Source organism: Leptonychotes weddellii, chromosome 12 (genome assembly GCF_054177405.1).
Source record: "Leptonychotes weddellii isolate Sample4059 chromosome 12, ASM5417740v2, whole genome shotgun sequence".
Classification (NCBI taxonomy): domain Eukaryota; kingdom Metazoa; phylum Chordata; class Mammalia; order Carnivora; family Phocidae; genus Leptonychotes; species Leptonychotes weddellii.
In genome coordinates this window covers 45836638-45856600 of record NC_138380.1, presented here as the reverse complement: position 1 = coordinate 45856600, position 19963 = coordinate 45836638, and the positions used below count along the sequence as shown (strand labels likewise).

Genomic DNA, 19963 nt, shown 5'->3' with positions numbered 1-19963 from the left:
ATCTAAAGACTCGGAAATTCCTCAGTCATCGCCCCGCACCCGAGGAACGCCAGGTGGACGAACATGTCTGGCAGGCGTCCGGACCGCTCATAATGAATTCAAGGAAGCACCTTGCCCACGCCCAGCCCGGAATGCCTGAGCAGCTCAGACTTTGTTTTCCCAACCCTTCCTCCATGTTTCGGTAATTCCTCTCTGGGAGAGAAGCTCGCTCTTTCCTCGCCTTCCTACAAGCCCTTTTTTCTTTCTTTTTTTCATTTCCACTCTCCACCTCCCACTCTTCACCCTCTTTCATTAGCATTGTTTGGTTTGTTGTGTTTTTGTTTTGTTTTTTTCTGCAGGAGACAAGCCTTAAATCCTAAAGGAAGTTATTTGCATAGGACTTTATTGTTGAAACTAGCAAACCGTTCTTGGCTTTTTCTTCTGCTTCTTCCAAATAACCAAGTGTGTCTATTTGTTTTTTCTATGTGTACTTGAGGCAGTTAATTTGACAGGATGAGAGAGTTAATTCATATGCATATTGTGCCTTGCCTCCAAGAAAAAAAGGAATTGTACTGTGCCTTTTCATAGTTTCATTTCCTCTTCTCCTAAATAAGCTTCCAGGCTCACCAGCTCCTAAAAACGAAAGGAAAAAAAAATTAAAGTTGAATCCCATGCAGAGCTCATTATTCTTGAAAAATCTCATTAATGTCCTAAATTAGCTTTCTCCTCAGAGTTTTATTTTAAAGCAAGGACCTGAATGTCTACTCTGGTGGAGATCAGTGGTTCTATAGTACGAGTTTCTGAAAACCCTCTTTGAACTGTTGAACAAATACTTTTTATCTTTGGAGACATACCCATCACGGTGGGAATTGTTCAGAGTTGGCTGAATGTTCTAAGCTTCCGAAATTCGTAATAGGTAAGCAGATGTTTCTCAAGTGTACATGTTTTTGATGGTAAAGGAAGCTGATGGTAATAGAATGTCACGGTGGGGAACTCCAGAGGCCTCTAGAAGCAGACTACCTGGGTTCCTGTCCCGTCATGACCACTTCCTGATTCTGAGAGCACCTTTCTCTATTTTCTCATTTTCTTCGTGTGAAGTGAAGGCATTGGACGAGATCAGGGGTGACATAGCTTGGCTTATTTGCTGCCGCTCCCCTCCCTGCCTCATGCCAGCCATCACTATTAAGTCAAGGCTGTCTTTCCTACTGAGTCCAAACAGGGCCTCAGAATCTTTCTCAACACAGTGTTTTAAGAAGCTATTACTGGGGGCGCCTGGGTGGCTCAGTGGGTTAAGCGTCCGCCTTCAGCTCAGGTCATGATCCCAGGATCCTGGGATCGAGCCCCACATCGCACCCCCTCCTCAGCGGGGAGCCTGCTTCTCCTTCTCCCTCTGCTGCTCCCCCTGCTTGTGCTCTCTCTCTCTCTCCGTCAAATAAATAAAATCTTAAAAAAAAAAAAAAAGGAAGCTATTACTGATAGATCGGTATCCACATGTAGGTGATACAGAATTACCATGCTGGGGCTATATGAACTTAAAGCCACTTTAAGATTAAGATCTTAAATCATCATACGATTAGAGCTTCAATCTTCTAGAACGGTGGCTACAAGACAAATGTAATGAGAAGGAACTATATAGTTCATCACCTCATCGATCCCTTTTATGAGGCAGGTGGAGAGAGTGCGTTCCAGCATCTTCTCTGCAATCATATAGCCCCTGAGTGGTTAGACGCAGGCCTCCTACCCTCTTAATGTGTCCTCTTTTTGCCACTGCCACTATGAATGGGGGGTGGAGGAAACACTTGTCTGAACCGATGATAAAACCCTCCCCATCCTGTACCCATTTTTCTTTCCCCTTCATCTGGAATATGAATCAAAGTGCTTAGTCGCATAGGAACACCTTGTCAGCATTCTTTCACAAAAGTATTAGTCCTCATGACTAAGGGCTGCACAAGAATTCACCAGTTCCTCTACTAAATATAGATTGACGGGCTCCTTTTTAAAAGGATCCATTCTTAGCAGACACTTTAAGAGATCCAAAGATGAATCAGCGCGTGTCCCTGCCCTCAGTACTTTTACAGTTTCATATATTGGGCAGATCAGAAATGGATATAAATAGCTCCTATACAAGCTAAAAAATAGAAAATGTGCTGAGAGGGGTACCAAAAATGTATTTAGAGAAGGGTGAAATTATTTGGGGAATTGGGAGCAAAGAGTCACTTCCTGCATGTCTTTGTTGACATTTTTAACTTGTTGATCAAAAATTCTTATCGCAGTCAAGTTATCCTTGTCTCAGGAGTTGCACCGCTGTTAGGCTTCCTGGTTTAGACAGAGTTCCTGCTTAGTGGAAGCAGATGTTTAAAATTTCTGGGATGTTCTAGAGGAAGACACTCATCTTTAATGACATCAGTCTGGCTTTCTTTAGGCATTTGACAGAGCCAGTTTTTTAGCACATTATACTGTGGGAGCACAGGCTACTTGTAAGAAAGGAACATAAAAAGAGTATAGGGACACTGATGTCACATACGATGAACCATGAAACATACTTCCTTCAGGACTAAACTAGCTCGAAAGTCAGGCTGATCATTCTGTTATCCTTTAGGGACTCTCTTCATAGTACACAGACATCGTGTAGCCTTCTTTTTGGTAAATATTAAGTATAATATTTACAGCCCACACGTATGAAGCATTTAGGTAGCAGCCATTGCCCAACTGGGCTGCTAAGATTACTGTCACTCCTGCCACCATCAGGAGGCCGCCTGTCAAACCAGAAGGGCTCAGCAGGACTGCCCGAACCACACGCCTCCTGCCACAGGCCACAGCGGCAAAACGTATGCCTCTGATCCTGCTTCTCCTCTATTACCTCATTTCCCAGTTGATGCCTTGCGTGAATGGATTCGACCGGTACATTCCAAATCGCCTTCACTAATCTAACTGCAAGGAGGGCTGGGAAATGTGATTTTCGGCTTTTAGTCTCGGCAGTAAGGGACGTTAGAAGGAGGTTGGGTTAGAATTTGAGTGAGCCGAGCCACAGCATCCACGATGCCTTTTCCTGCAAAGCTCCAACAAGTGTGTTGGCAGATAAAAAGCTTTTTATGTTACATCCTCTCTGATGTGTTTCAGTAGTTACAGAGTAACCCAGAAGACCTAGTCCTTCACCAATCCCCCTAAATCCCCATCTCAGTCTCCAGCAGCGACAGCACTGTAGTCTAAACCACCATCGTTTCTTGCCTATATTTAGTTGGGTGCTCATTTTATATTCCCTCCTGGATTATAAACGCTTTTTCTTATTCTTCTTGCATGTCTTCCTTTCACATAGCACAGTGTTCCTCACACAAAAGCTGTTTTATCACTTGTTTATTGAACAAATGCATAAACATGTTTTTCCCAAAACTACAATCTAAATTGGTTTAGCAAGATAGTAAAAGTTCTTTTTGTCTGCTAGAAAACTTTGGCTTCAAGTAAGAGAAAACCAATTAAAAATCACTTAAACAAGAAGGAGATGTATTATCTCATATAACAGGAAGTCTGCAGATAGAGTGACCTTGGTGTTGGTTCATTCAGTAGTTCAAGCATGTCCTCAATAGACCTAGGTTCTGTCTGTCTGCTCTGCCAAGTTCACCATGAGGTTTCCTCCTCAGGCTGGATGTGATGCAGGTACAGCAGTTACCAATATCATGTTCAGAGGCAGAAAAAAATATCCCTTCCTTGAGTCACATTCTGTAAGTGAAGAAACTTCTCCTACAAGTCCCCCAGCCAGGGGATCTTCATGTTTCGTTGGCCAGAATTGGAACACATGCCCATGATGCCCATTCACACTTAAAGCTGTTACCAGCCAACTGTTGGCCATGATTGATTTAGACCACAGGTTCATACCAGAAAAACGAAACGAAACAAAAAGCTGGAGTTCAATTAGCAAAGATTATAGACTGTGTTATCTTTCCCCAGTATCTGCTTTCCTTCACCAAGAGAGAATTATACTCCCCTTCCTCCCACCCATAACCCCATCCCCACCACTCACTGAAGTCAGTCTTGGCCATATGACCTACTTGGGCCAATAAAATGATAGTAGAGGCTTTAAGAGCCAGTCCTTGCTTTGCTTTGCTAATATCCTCTCTATCATAGGCACCAGCACCATTGCAGTCAGAAACGGCTCCATCTGCCTGCCTCCTGGGGTGAGAAAAGATAAAGATGCAGGAGTATGGACCCAACCGAGCAGAAGTGCACTCTTAGCACAAATGAGATATAAACTTTTGTGGTTATATCACTGAGATTTTGGAATTGTTACTGTAGCATATCTTAACCCATTCCTACTCTTACAGCAGAAAAAAATGAGAAATAGACATTGAGGAAGCAGCCTAGAGCGTTGCTGTATTTCCTTTCCTTCCTAATAGAAGAGAAAGCCCATCTGAACATAGAAGTGACACGACACACCTGACTTCGGTGTGTCAAAGCAGTCCCTTGCGCCCTCACTCAGGCAGCTGCCTTCCCAGCTCTCCAGTCACCCGCCATGGCATCACCACCCTTCCCTTCACCGGAGCTCACACCATTTGTTCTGAATCTTCAGTCTCTTCTGATTTGCTATCAATTTTTCATACAGATGACTTGCAGATACATTGTTGCTTCTTCATCAGCCCAGCCACCTCTCAAGGGTGACTCAATTCCAGCACAAGTATCCATTCTGGTCTTCCTGCTTCCATGCAAATCTGCTGGGCTCAGACATGCTGCCACGCTCTTCTTTGTTCACACACCCCCCGCCCCCCGCCCACCACCACTATCCCCACATGATTCTACTGCGTGAGAAATAGCCCTCAGAGGCCCTTACTAGCTGACTTATCCTCTGCAAACTCATAGCTCATTACTTTTAAAAAGATACTCTGTGGCAGGTCCTTGTAAGGCCATACTTATTTCCAATACCTAATGCTAAGTTTTGATGGAAATGCATCAATGTGGGATCATAATTATTCCTGCCCTCTTACCCAGAAAATACCACAGTTTCACTGTTAAACTTTCACTTATGATTCAGGGTCACTATTTCTTACATTGATTATTGAAGTGATACAATGATGACCTTAAGAATTACTGAGGTCTATAAAATTATCCACCCTGATGCAAACTGACTCCTGATACTTTTTGAGTTCTCATGTATCAAAAAATAATAAAACAATAATAACAAGGATTTCTTGAACTTGGACCATGTTCCAAGCACTATTCTAAATGTTTAATTGTCATTTAATCCTAAGAGTCCTATGAGATAGGTACTATTCTCATCGTCATTGTGGAGAGTGACAAAAGTCAGGGAAAACATGAATGTTCCTGGCAGCATTATTTATAATAGCCAAAAAGTGGAAACAACCCAGATGTCTTTCAGTTGATGAATAGATATACAAAATTTGGACTACCTATCCAATGGAATATTACCTAACCATAAAACGGAGTGAAGTACTGATAATACGCCTAATGTGGTTGAAACTTGAAGAAATCTTATGCTAAGTGAAAGGAGCCTTTTACAAAAGGCCACCAAAAGAATTTTAAGATTTCATTTATATGGAATGTCCAGAACAGCTCAATCCATAGAAATCCATAGGGTGCAGATCTGTGGTTGTGAGGGGCTAGGGGGAGGGCAGATTGGGGAGGAGCTGCCTAATGAGTATGAGCTTTGACTTTGGAGTGATGGGAATGTTTTGGAAGTAGATAGAGGTGGTAGTTGGACAACACTGTGAGTATTCTAAATGCCACTGAATTGCTCACTTTAAAATGGTTAGATTTTTGTTATGTAAATTTCACCTCAATCAATTATTTAATTTTTAAAAAGTCAAGGGAGAGGGAAAGAGGAGGCAATATTTAAAAAATGCTGCCCAGAGGGACTCCTGGGTGGCTCAGTCAGTTTAACCTCTGTGGTTAAATGCCGTCAGGTCCGCTTGGGTCATTAGCTCCTGCGCAGCAGGGAGTCGGCTTCTCCCTATGCCCCTCCCCCAGCTCATGCTTGCCCTCTCGCTTTCTCTCTCTCTCAAATAAATAAATAAAATTAAAAAAAAAAAATGCTGCCTAGAGAAACAAATCATAAAATAAAGAATGTAATTTTCCCAAGGAAGGCTTTGATGTCCATTGAGAGCAGGTTTAGTGGAGGCTAAAGATAGATTTCTTTTTTTTAAATATAAAGCAAGAATAAATGTACTCTAAGCAATGAGGAAAGCATATGGATTTCGTGACATCCCTTTTGACTGTACAGGGACCTCTGTGCTTAATTTTTACATTTTTTTTTCCTGGGTTTCAGAAAGTTGGGATTATTAGATAACCAATCCTTGGATACACAGTTCCTTCTTCTGGGTAAATTTCTTGTACGTATATTTCAACGTTACACCGTTTAAAGGCCCAGAATGGACTCCCTGTCTCCACTGGTCCCTGCTGCCTGGGGCCATGCTGTGTACATCAAAGGCCATCAGCAGCGCATTTCCATTCATCGCAGCTGCAGCTGGATCGGCCCCCCCCCCCCCGCCCCACGCTCATACAGCTGCAGCCAGCTCTCTGGCCATTCCTTAGTGAGAACAAACAAGTCACACAAAAGCCAGGAGCCTTCTGAAGTTGTCATTGCCAAAGTTGGACGGCAGCGAGCTGCCTCTCGATGCCTGAAGCGGCCAGGTTCTGTGCCTGGTGGGCTCTGCCACAGATGAGAGGAAATAGGGGAAGCATGGACCTCTCAGGAGCATATCTGACCCCAGATCATTTGGCTCCTGGATCTGTCCCGAGCCCCCTGAGAGCGATCCAGTTGGTAAAGAAGTGCACTGAGAGATTCCAGGGTGTGGCCCCAAGTTCCAACTTCTGAAACACCTAGGCTGGATGAGAGACTCACTTCAAAGGCATCTCTGAGAACCACCTAGTAGAAATCAAAGCTTTAGCAAATAAGTCCCTGAGGACAGTCATCCTCAGCTTCCTGCCTGCTCATTGTTCATTATTCATTTTTATTTCCCTTTCTTAGAGTGCTTTTTTTGTGGTTGTCTAAAATGACATTCTTCCGAAGTTTTGTCCAGGGATGGCCTTCAAGCTTCAGATAATGATTGTATATATTTCTACAGTATCTATCACTCCAGCATAAAAAAGCTTGGTCTAAGTCTTCAAAACAAACTTGAATTTTCCAAGTAAGTTATGACCTGAGGTTAAGGTGCCAATTAATGGTTAAGGAGAGGGGGAAAAAATGGTTTGTAATTAATGTCAGCCGGTTGGTCCCTACTTCCAGCTCCCTCATGGTTTTCTTAGACTTGTTTTCCATAAAAGGTAAAAAGAGTCTCCCACTTGTTTGATTGCCTTTTCCTGCCTATAATCCAGAAAATTATTTTTTGTATAGCAAACTACATTCTATAGTTATCTCAGCTGGAGTGCTATTACTTAATAATGTAAAAGTTCCAACCATGTCAAGCATCAAGTTTTGTAAGCATTTGGCTTAAAGAGTCTTTTCTTTCGGCTAACAGCTGCTCCTTCTGCATCAAGGACCCCCGAGACCACCTCCACATTGGAAGATTCGTTAGGAGGATGCACAGGACTCAGCACACACAGTGATACTCATGCCTATGGTTTATTCCAGCAAAAGGATACAACGCAAAACCGGCAAAAAGAAAAGACACATGGGGTGAAGTCTGGAGGAAACCAGGCACAACCTTCTAAGAGCCCTTGCCCCATGGAGTCACACAGGATAAGACATGCTTAAGTTTTCCAACAACGAGTGTTGCGACAACCCAGTGAAGTGCTGCCAGCTAGGGAGACTAAGTGTCCAGGGTTTTTCCTGGGGGCCGGTTCCATAGGCACCCTCTGCCTAGCATATGCTACCGCTCCAGACTCCCAGGAGGCAAGCAGGTGTTCACCATTAGCCACATTGTTTGCACAAACACTTCCGGCACAGTGAGCCACTCAGCAGTTAAGGAATTATGGGAACCTTGCTTACATCGAAGTCCCCAGATGCCAGCCAACACTCAGTCTTGTGAGCAGGACTCTCACGGAATAGTAGTCTGAGGCCTGTCATTCACTCTTCCTCACATCTTCTCTACACTTGAAGCGTGGCTTGCCTATCTACAAACTTCCTTAAAATAATGAGCTATATTCTTTGCTTCTCAAGAGTTGGCTGAGCAGGTGCATTTCCAAGGATCTCTTTCCTGTCTTGGTTATGTATTCGTGGCAGGACCCACACATCTGCTTTCAGGGAAATGAAGCAACATGTTGCTGGGTAATGTGTGTTGTTAGACTGAGGGAGCTGGTGTGAAAGCCCTTCTAGGTCTGTTCACAGAATACCCAAGGCATGTTAGTGAGGCTGTGGTCAAATCAGATAGTTATGAGTCCATGTCTTCATTAGCTTATTTTTTTAAGAGCCTTACCCTTCAATGGCATATATAATCTTCACATCCATCTTCTCTGTCCTCTTGTCTGCCAGCAGTGTCATTAGCCATCATGAAATATAAAGCCAAGGGCGCCTGGGTGGCTCAGTTGGTTAAGCGACTGCCTTCGGCTCAGGTCATGATCCTGGAGTCCCGGGATCGAGTCCCGCATCGGGCTCCCTGCTCGGCAGGGAGCCTGCTTCTCCCTCTGATCCTCCCCCATCTCATGCTCTCTCTCTCTGTCTCATTCTCTCTCTCAAATAAATAAATAAAATCTTTAAAAAAAAACAAAACAAAACAAATGAACATTAAAAAAAAAAAAGAAATATAAAGCCAAGTGGTCATGCGTTTTTAAGCACTTACCCTTATTTTAATAACAAGCAAGTAAATAAGTCCACTGTTGCCTTTGCTTATAGAAGGAGAAATCACATTTTCAAACAATGTTCACAATAGAGAAATGAAGACCTCATAATGTCAGCAAACATGTAGGGACATCCAACAGTGTCATGGCAGGGATTTGGCTAAGTCAATGTAGAAGGTGTTGCCCCTGGTTTAGGAAGAGGATGATTACTAGCGATCGTATGGAGCCTTTCCTTCAACATGGTAGTGGGTTTGATTTATTTTCTCAAGTATGATGATGGATTTGTGTTGTTCAAGCTGTAGGTTGGGAGTGACAAGAACAGAACGTTCTTCACTCTGCAATGAAAAATCAGTATCTTGGCTTTGCATGGTGCCTTCAATTCCCAACTGAGTGGACCATTGCTACGGATTGAATCATATCCCAGAAAATTCATGTGTTGAAGTCCTAATCTCCAGTACCTCAGACTGTGGCCGTATTTGGAGATAGGATCTTTATCAAGTTAAAATGAAGTCATTATGATGAGTCCTAATCCAATATGACCAGTGTCCTTATAAAAAAAGGGAAATTTGAACACAGATACACACACAGGGAGAAAATCAAGGCAGAGATTGGGGTGATGTGCCTCCAAGGAATGGCAGATTGCCAGTAAGCTGCCAGAAGCTAGGAGAAAGACTTGACACAGATTCTCCTTCACAGCTCTCAGCAGGGACCAACCCTGCTGACAAATTGATCTCAGACTTGTGGCCTACAGAACCATGAGACAATAAATATCTGTTGTTTAAGCCACTGTGTTGGTGGTACTTTGTTACGGTAGCTCTAGCAAACTAATAGGACCAGTCATTCAATTCAGCAAAGGTGTGCAGAGCCCTGAAAAGGCCGAGAAGAGGATTAGGTACTGTGGTGGAGGAGCTCACATCTGTTAGGAGAGGCAGACAGACACAGAGCGCCCACTGGCTGGCACCCCTGTGAACTCCCAACTTGGTTATATCTGGTTTTCAGAAGGATCCCTCTCTCCCCAAAAATGGTAATCTATAAATAGGTTATACTGTTAGGTTTAACTAAAAAAAACACTTAGTAAGACTAATCATCAAAATTGCTTGAGATTCTAATCCATGAATAATATGAATGACCACAAACATTTTGCGAGGCTTCCCACCTGAGTCACATCTCATTTCATCTCACGGACACTCTGCAAGATAGATCCCGATGTATCCTCATTTCTCAAACTAGGAAACTGGGGTTCAGACGTGTCACCTCTTACCCCAGCTCCCGTGTTTTGCATGTGGCAGTACCCAGCACGCCTCCAACAAACTTAACTCCTGCCCGTGTTTCAACACGGGTGGTCTGCGCCCCCCGCCCCCACATCAGAATCACGTCGGTCACTTTGTAAGATGAAGAGTTAGGGGCCCAGTCCCAGAATTACTGACTTAATTAAGCTTGCTCCTGAGAAATCTTGTTTGTTTGTTAACACAAATTCTCCTGGTGATGCTGATTGATAAGCATTATTAATGCAGCCCCTGAACTCTGCTGCCTTTGAAGAGCCTCTCTGCACTTAACCTGTTAGAATCAATGCAGTAGCTTCTAAAACTCCCAACTTCCCCTCCGCACCTGAATCGGAGTTCCCAGTAGCGGATCTAGGGAATCGTTTCTAAATATGCCGCAGGTGATTTGAATGGACGACACCCCTCCAGTTGAGAACTGCTGTTGGGGTGTCCATGCTCTTAATTCAAAATGTTGAACTCGGTCTTAAAAAATAAAAGGCAAATCTAAACAACAGCCAAACAATCTTTTAATAGCTACAACTTTAAGCCATCTGAAGGTAGAAGGAGGTTTCTGATGGAGGAAGGAGGACCGTGAAATCAGTGGGCACAGGGTGGGGGTAGGGGGGTGGGGTAGAAGTCAAAGAGGGAACTACTAATAGATTAAAAGGCCTAAGAGCGAAAGAGGGAAACTCAGGACAAGATGTTCTGACTTCACAATTAGCCTTAAATTGACTTCTGGAAATGCTGTTCAATATCCAAAATGCACCAGACAGCCACTACAGCAGCGAATTATCTGGTCCAAAATTATGTGGTCAATAGTGCTGAGGTTGAGAAACCCTGGTTTAGACACTAGTTCTGTCATGGCCTTGAGCTTAACTCCTCTGAACCTCACTCAATCTTCCCCTATGAAAAATGGGGAGAATAAAACTATGGCACAGTAGTAATAGCTGAAACAAGAAGAGCCTACTCTGGGGCAGGCTCAGGAAACCAAGATAAAGAAGTTGGCCTTCAGAGAGGTTGGTCACCAGGTCAAGTTGCATAGCTAGTGAGTGCACGAGCAGGATCAAACACTATCCCTTACATCAAGGTGCCTCCAAGCCTCCACCTTGGGCGCAGGGCTCCCTGGACTATTCGGCTGTATCTCATCATTTCCTCCCTGAGAACTGATCAGAATACTATACATCCATTGGCAAAAATTTGTTCATCTGGATAAAGCTGAGGTGTCAAAAAAAAAAAAAAAAATTGGGGCGCCTGGGTGGCTCAGTTGGTTAAGCGACTGCCTTCGGCTCAGGTCATGATCCTGGAGTCCGGGGATCGAGTCCCGCATCGGGCTCCCTGCTCGGCGGGGAGTCTGCTTCTCCCTCTGACCCTCCTCCCTCTCATGCTCTCTGTCTCTCATTCTCTCTGTCTCAAATAAATAAATAAAATCTTTAAAAAAAAAAAAAAAATTGTAGCCAGAAGCCAAGAATGCCCAAATATCTCCAGAGGGTTCTGATGCATTGCTATCAGTGGATAACAGTCTTACTGGAGGTAAACAGACAAACAGTCTAACGTCACTTTTCCAGGAACAAAAACCCTGACTCTAGCTTTTCAGAATCTTAGGGTGTTTAAGATTTCCAACACCATGCCCTTTACTGCTGCCAAACCAATAGCCAAAGCGCTTTAGTTGGAAGCTTCTTACCCAAATGGGTTTCTTTGACAGAAAATGACAGCTCTGTAAACAAAAGTACCAAAGGTCTTGTCTTTTTCTTTGGTGGATCTATATTTCCATTGCTTTTCTGTCTTCAAAACTGCAACACTTATTTTTTATCCTGAGAAGGATTTTGTGAACGTAAGTTACAAAATTCTAATTTATTTAAAGACTTTACTTATTTGAGAGAGAGAGAGAGAGAGTGAGAGAGAGCAGCAGGCAGGGGGAGAAGCAGGCTTCCCGCGGAGCAGGGAGCCCAACGCGGGGCTCCATCCCAGGATCCCAAGATCATGACCTGAGTCGAAGGCAGCCTCTTAACTGAGGCACCCCTCAAAATTCTAATTTAGATATCAGATATGGCTCTAACTCAGGACATATTACCCAATTTTCCTGGGTTTAGTTAATCCAGATTTATAGAAAATAACACTCTCAGTTGGAAGTGATAATTACAGCCAATTATTACATGTGTATTATATCCCATGTGCTTGACATGTACTATCATTCCCGTTTTCCAGTTGAGGAAACTGAGACTCAGTTTCCTGACAATGGCTTACCTAGTCACAGAGATAGGAAATGACAAAGTGAGCATTTAAAACTGGGGCTCTCTGAATCTGAAGCCTGACCTCATGCTCCTACCCTCCCACCCCCACAATGACAAGTGTGATGCAAACACAGTGACCTACCATGACAGCTTCAAAGAAGAAAAGAAAATTCCAGAACTAGGGTTAGTCATATGATCTTTAGGATGGGATTTTGGCTACTTTGCAGGAGGCAAAGGGTGGTTAGTAAGCAAAGTCGGGAAGGGCATCCTGGGTGGCTCAGTTGGTTAAGCATCCAACTTGATTTCGGCTCAGGTCATCGTCTGAGACTGAGCCCCATGTGGGGCTCTGTGCTCAGTGGGGAGTCTGGTTGAGATTCTCCCTCTCTCTCTCCCACTGCCCCTTCCCCTGTGCATATGCTCTTTCTCTCTCTCTCAAATAAATAAATAAAATCTCAAAAAAAAAAAAAAAAGCATTTCCAATCCTTGTGCCCATTTCTTGAAAACCCTTCAAGTTGCCCTGATTCACAGCATGTATTACACTTTTCAAGCTACTCTGGGATCTCCAATATGCTACATCACAAAACTTTCTCAAGCCCCAGCCTCACTCCTGTGGTTGTTGGCAGGCCTCAGCCCTTTGCCACCTGGCCTCCCTGCAAGGTTGCCTCAGGACATGGCAGCTGGCTTGCCCCAGGGTGAGTGATCTAAGAGAGTGAGAGACAGTGTGTCCAAGACAGAAACCAAATCCTTTTTATAACCTAATCTTGGAAGTGACATCTCATCACTTCTGTCCTATTCTGTTCATTAGGAGAGAATCAATAAGTCTAGCCACACTCAGGACAAGGGATGACACAGGGACATGAATGCCAGTAGGCAGGGATCATCAGGGGCCCTCAGAGGCTGCCTTCCTTATTGCTTTAAGTTATAGTACAGTATTCCAAAGTTTGGACAGACTATGATTTTTTTAAACGATCAGTCATGATTTCTCGTTTATTATCTTGAATTTTCTTTTTACTTCCTCCTTTTTGTTTGATTGGTTCTACTTTTTCCTCCAGTCTTTTGGAACTTACCCATTGTATTTGTGTTGACTGGTTGATACTTTTGTCGGGATCTGTATCTTACTACCTACCCAACCCTGAGAGTAAGATAAGACTCTCAGAACGCTTTTACTCCCCACCGATGTCTTTATTTTCTTAAAATCATTTACTCTCTTGGTCTAGATCTGGCCTGTCCCATATGGTCACGCTAGACACATGGAGCCCAATGCACTTAAAGCACTTAAAATGTGGCTGGTCTGAACTGAGATGCACTTTGAGTTTAAAATGCACGCTGGATTTCAAGATTCAGTATGGAAAAAAAGTGAGATACATTGTTAGTAATTTTTATACTGATTATATTTTGATTGTATTTCTGATTCTGGTGTGCAGTCAGGGTTGAGAACCACTACTGGCTTTAAAATACACAGTAGAAGAGGAAGAGGAAATGAGAAGTTCTTATCAATAGCAAACATACCTACATTATCTGAAAACCAGAACAAACCAGTGAACACATGTTCACTTTTTTAAAATAGACCTTAAAGGGGTGCCTGGGTGACTCAGTCATTAAGTGTCTGCCTTCAGCTCAGGTCATGATCCCAGGGTCCTGGGATAGAGCCTCACATCGGGCTCCCTGCTCCGTGGGAAACCTGCTTCTCCCTTTCCCACACCACTGCTTATGTTCCCTCTCTCGCTGTGTCTCTCTCTGTCAAACAGATAAATAAAATCTTTAAAAAATAAATAAATAAAATAGACCTTAAAAAAAACAGCACGATAGATTCATAGATATGTTGGTTGGTTAGAGCTTTGTGCTCAGGAATAGAAGGGATGAGGAGTCTGCAATGACTTTTTAAAATGATTTAGTATTAAATTCCAAGCCATAGCAAATATTAGCTAGACTAAGCCTGGCACCTACTGGCTCTATGACTTGGATCACAAGATTTTAAACCCTAAAGAAAACAATTTTTTTTTCTTAATGGTGTCTCCTCCTCTCTGTCCATTGGATGGATACTGCTATGAAACTGAGGACATTAGGGATGAAAGACCAAGGGCTAATAAAGCCTAACTCTGACCCAATTTTCAGAACATGCTTAGACAAACAGAAAAAAAAAAAAAATTGGACTCTAATTTCCAAGTGCTTGCAACTATTTTGGAGGGAAGGAGCCGTGGAAGAGAGGTTGGTTCTATAGTAACTCTAACCATCAAATGGGATTTAATAAACAGTCACTTGTTTGTGTGCTAAAAGCTTGCCCAAACTAAGTGATACCCCTTAGAGATGACAGAAGTGTCTTAGATATTTTGCTGGAAACCAGCACTCAATTCTGCAATGATCTAGAAACTCAACCACCTGCAGGACTGAGGCAAATAATCAAATACAGATGACACACTGGTAATGAAATGCAGCGGGAGGTAATTAAACCTTGAATATTGATCACTGTGCTTTTCATGGTGGCCTTTTTACTTGACCATTTGTCCTTGAATTCCAACAGCTGCTTTTCCAATTTACTGCAAATACGCGAGACCTGGTTTTGTAGTTTATTATCAAAAGCAAACACCGCAACGATGTCAAAGCCTAGAGGGAATGTATATGAACTAATTTCTTTTCTAATTTTTGGACTCCGAGAAGTGGGTATTTGAGCATCCAGCCACCTTGGGGCCTATGCGTCATACCTCCCACATACTGTATGTCATTCTTTAGAATATCGTCAAACGCCTTTCAAAGTGCTTTCAAAGAACAGCCCTGTGGGACAGGCAGGAAGTCTTACTGACCCCAATTTAGGAGGGATCTGTCTGCCAGGAGGATTTCAGCAGCAAGTAATAGAAAACCCAGTTTACAATAATGAGAAACATTTATTATCTCACATAATAATCGCAAATACAAACTGGTTTTTCTACTCAGGGGAGGAAGTCAATTAAAATTACTACCTGACAGGATGGAATTTACATATCTATCAGTTACCTACAAATTTACAAAGAGTTGCAAAATAGCTCAAAGACAATGAACAAGGCAAGAATCTGATAACTTGAAATAGTATGCTATAGACAATGCATATTTTCCATTGAAATACAAAAATATTTTCTACGTCTTCAAAGAAGTCATAGTATTTGTTACTTGATCTCCCAGCTTCTCACCTGCACAGTGACATCAATCCCCACAAAAGGTGCAGCTGTTGTTGGGTTGACCTCAGCAAGATGTGCTTCGTCTGTGTCCAGGTAACTGACCCTGTCTCCCTTCTCCTTGTGTGTAGGGGTGAAATGGCCCTCATTATTTCTAGCCTTGAGGTACTGCACTATCCCAGTGGCTTCCTCACACCTTACCCACAGTCCCTTTATTAAATTTTGTAAAAATAGTCCCTTTAATAATTTTATGCACTTCTTCTCAAATTATGTACTTAGAAGACGAAATATTGAAGGGAAAAAGAAACAGCTCTTTACAATCTAACTTATAGGTTTAAAGTATTATAATCTAGAATCTCAAAGGACTGTTTTGGAACAAAAAAACAAAAGAAAAAGATTCTCAAGTTTATCCAGAAGAGTAAACAGACTAGTATAGCCAAAATCGTGTGTGAAAAAGATGAAAAATGATGGGAAAACATCCCTAGCCCCCGCCAAAAGCCCACAAAATATTTTAAAACTTAAATTTTTTATCACAGCATTAGAACTGGCATACAAATCAATGGATCAGAATAGATAGCTAAAAAGCAAACTACTGTATATAAACTAACTCAATTTATTATAAAGGAAGTCTTACAAATCAATTAGATAAAGAAGAATCATCCCATTAATAAAAGGGAAATTGACTTATTAGGGGGAAATAAATCAATTTAGATTCTCACCTCACAATATCATCCAAATAAGTCCTACATGAATCAAAGAACTAGACATAAAAGAAAAACAAAACAAAATAAAGACAAAACACCACAAAATTAGAGGAAAAATATTTTTCCTAACAGATAAGACTTTTTTTAAAAAAAAAGATTTTATTTATTTATTTGACAGAGAGTGAGAGAGCACAAGCAGGGGGAGCAGGAGAAGGAGAGGGAGAAGCAGGCTCCCCACTGAGCAGGGAGCCTGATGCGGGGCTCGATCCCAGGACCCTGGGTTCATGACCTGAGCCGAAGGCAGACACTTAACCATCTGAGCCACCCGGGTGCCCCCAGATAAGACTTTTTAAAACTAAAGTAAATGGAAAATAATCACAAAAGAAAAAATGATTTGATTATATTAAAATCTATTAAAAATAATTATAAGGCTAACAAGTTATGAAAAATATCTAGGATCAAAAATGCAAATTTTTTCTAATATGTAAGTATTTTCTAGAAATCAATAAGAAACAGTAATATAGTTTTAAAACAATAAACAAAAGATAAGGGCTGACAATTTAATTACAGAAGACCAAAGAAAGGGGCACCTGGGTGGCTCAGTTGGTTAAGCGACTGCCTTCGGCTCAGGTCACGATCCTGGAGTCCTGGGATCGAGTCCCGCATCGGGCTCCCTGCTCGGCGGGGAGTCTGCTTCTCCCTCTGACCCTATCCCCTCTCATGCTCTCTCTATCTCATTGTCTCTCTCAAATAAATAAATAAAATCTTTAAAAAAAAAAAAAGACCAAAGAAAATTTTTTTTTTTAAGATTTTATTTTTAAGTAATTTCCACACCCAAATTGGGGCTTGAACTTAAAACCCCGAGACCAAGAGTCTCATTGTCCACCCACTGAGTCAGCCAGGTGCCCCTAAAGGAAATTCTATTAAAAGAAGAAAATTCAATCTCACTAAGCATCAAAGGATGCAAATTTAATAAGAAGAAAGTATGTTCAGGCCCTCGAAGTGTACAAATTTTCTTTAAATAAACACAACAAGCATTTTTTTAAAGTTTTTATTTAAATTCCAGTTAGTTAACATACAATATAATATTAGTTTTGGTTGTACTGAATATATTATTATTATATTATTTCAGTACACCTGAAACTAATATAATGATTCAACACTTATACAGGAACACAACAAGCATTAACTATAAATGGAGTCTATTAAATGTATATCTTTTGCTAATGCCAAGTGAATATAGACAACAATATTGCGCTATAATCATTAAATATGCTGACACTAGATCATAATTATTCCAACCATTAAAAAGAAGTGATAATTATGTAACATGTTAGAGGTGCTAATTATTACTACAATGGCAATCATATTACAATATATGTGTATCAAATTAACATATTTTACACCTTAAATTTACAATGTTATATGTCAAATATATTTCAATTAAAAAAAAGAAAAAAATGACAAACAGAAGAAAGAGAGTAACCAAGAAACAGACTCTTAACTATAGAGAACAAACTGATGGTCACAGAGGGGAGGCAGGTGGGGGGATGGGTGAAATAGGAGATGGGGATTATGAGCACACTTGTCATGATGAGCATGGTAATGTACAAAATTGTTCAGTCACTGTATTGTACATCTGGAACTAACATTATACTGTATATTAACTATCCTGGAATTTAAAAAAATCAAAACTGAATACATGCAGTGCAGCCCAAATCACAGAAAGGGGAAAATTTTTTTTAACTTAAAAAAAGAAGAAAGAAAAAAGTGTATATCCTTTGTTCAACAAAATACCATTAAAGAGGAAGAAGACGACCCAAAGGGTAGAAGATATTTAATACCTGACAAAGGATTATAACCTAGAATATAAAAATAGTTTATACAATTTAACAATTTAAAAATTGGCAAAATACTCAAATAGACTATTTACAAAAGAGGGCATCTCTAAATGGTCACTAAACACCAAAAAGTTGTTGCATCTGCTGAATCACCAAGAAATGCAAATTAAAGCCACAATGATGCATCACTACACAGCCCAGCCAAGCAGCTAAAGTGAAAAAAGGCTGGTAATATCAAGTATTGACCAAAACTGGGAGAAGCTAGAACTCTTATACACACATGGTAGAAGTCTAAATAGACACAACCATTCTGGAGATTGCTCTCTGCCAGTATGTATTGAAGCCGAATATGGGCATACCCTATGGTCTAGGAATTCTGCTTCCAGGGGCATGCCTCTCAAAAATGCATATATGTAGTCACCAAAAAAAAAAATGTACAGAATGGGGGCGCCTGGGTGGCTCAGATGGTTGGGCGTCTGCCTTCAGCTCACGTCATGATCCCAGGGTCCTAGGATCGAGTCCCACATCGGGCTCCTGACTCGGCGGGAAGTCTGCTTCTTCCTCTCCCTCTGCCTCTCCCACTGCTCATGCTCTCTCTCTCTCTCTGTATCTCTGTGTCTCAAATGAATAAATAAAATCTTTAAAAAAAAAAATGTACAGAATGTGTTCTTAATCCCAAACCAGAAAGTACCAGATGTTCATTAACAGCAGAATAGTTAAGTATATTGTGATATACTGTATTTATAAAATAGAATCTTACACCAAAATGAGAAACCAAGTGGGACTTATCTATTGTCGTTAGAAGTCAGAATAGTAGTTATTCTTGTGACCATAATAACAGGGTTGGGGGATGGGGGGGATTCTGAAGATGGTAAATACAGTCTCTTTCTTGTTGTGGATGCTGATTGCTCAGGTGTGCTGGCCTTGTGATAATCAGACACTTTTCTGTATATATCTTTATGCTTCAGTAAAAGGTTTAAAAATAATAATCAAATAGCAGTTTTTATTATTTCTAAATTGATAATTCTCAGTGTTGGCAAGGGAACAGAAAATGAGTACTTTCATATACTGTTGGCAGAACTGTAAATTGATTCTACCTTTCTGGAAAACACACTAACAATATGCATAAATTTTTTTAACATCTATGCTCTTTGACCCATTACTTCCATCTACATGAATCTATCTTAAGGTGATAATCCATGCTAAAAGCTGACAAGGAAAAAGATTTATAACAGGATGTAAAACTATGTCTAAAACTATGTCCATACAATACAACCCCAACTATTTTAAATACATTTGGAACAGAAAGAAAAGACTGGAAGGAATGATACCAAAATATGATTGTTGTATGCTGAATGTTTGTGTCCCCCCACCCAACACACACCCGTTCATGTGTCACAGCCCAATCCCAATCCCATCTAATATGATGGTGTTTGGAGGTGGGGCCTTTGGGAGGTGCTTAGGTTTCTATGAGGTCATGAGGGTGGGGCTCTCACAAAGCGAGTAGTACCCTTTTTTTTTTTTTAAAGATTTTATTTATTTATTTGTGAGAGAGAGAATGATAGAGAGAGCACATGAGAGGGGGGAGGGTCAGAGGGAGAAGCAGGCTCCCTGCTTGGAGCAGGGAGCCCGATGCGGGACTCGATCCAGGGACTCCAGGATCATGACCTGAGCCGAAGGCAGTCGCTTAACCAACTGAGCCACCCAGGCGCCCCAAGTAGTACCCTTTTAAGAAGAGGAAGAGATGTGAGAGCTCTCTCTCTACGTCATGTGAGGATACAGTAAGAAAGCAGCTATTGGCAAGCCAAGAAGAGAGACCTCACCAGAACAGACCATGTTAGCACCCTGATCATGAAACCTCTCGACCTCTAGAACTGTGAGAAATAAATGTTTGCTGTTTGAGCTACCCCAGTCTTTGGTATTTTGTTATGACAGGGCCCAAACAAGCAAGGACAATGATCAGTAGTCAGATCTGACTTTATGAGACTATGAGTATTTTTTCTTATCTATTCATTTTTTCCCAAAATTTCTACAACCTTTATGAATTACTTTATTTCATTTTTTTGTAATATT

General features: G+C 41.4%; 1 long non-coding RNA gene across 1 annotated transcript; it reads left to right on the top strand.

Moving 5' to 3' along the window:
• The first annotated feature begins 44 nt into the window (after positions 1-44).
• Positions 45-9485, top strand: LOC145716535 (uncharacterized). Its single transcript, XR_014139294.1, has 3 exons — positions 45-181; positions 7446-7529; positions 7625-9485. It is a non-coding gene; the product is annotated as an uncharacterized LOC145716535 (long non-coding RNA).
• Positions 9486-19963: the final 10478 nt, after the last annotated feature.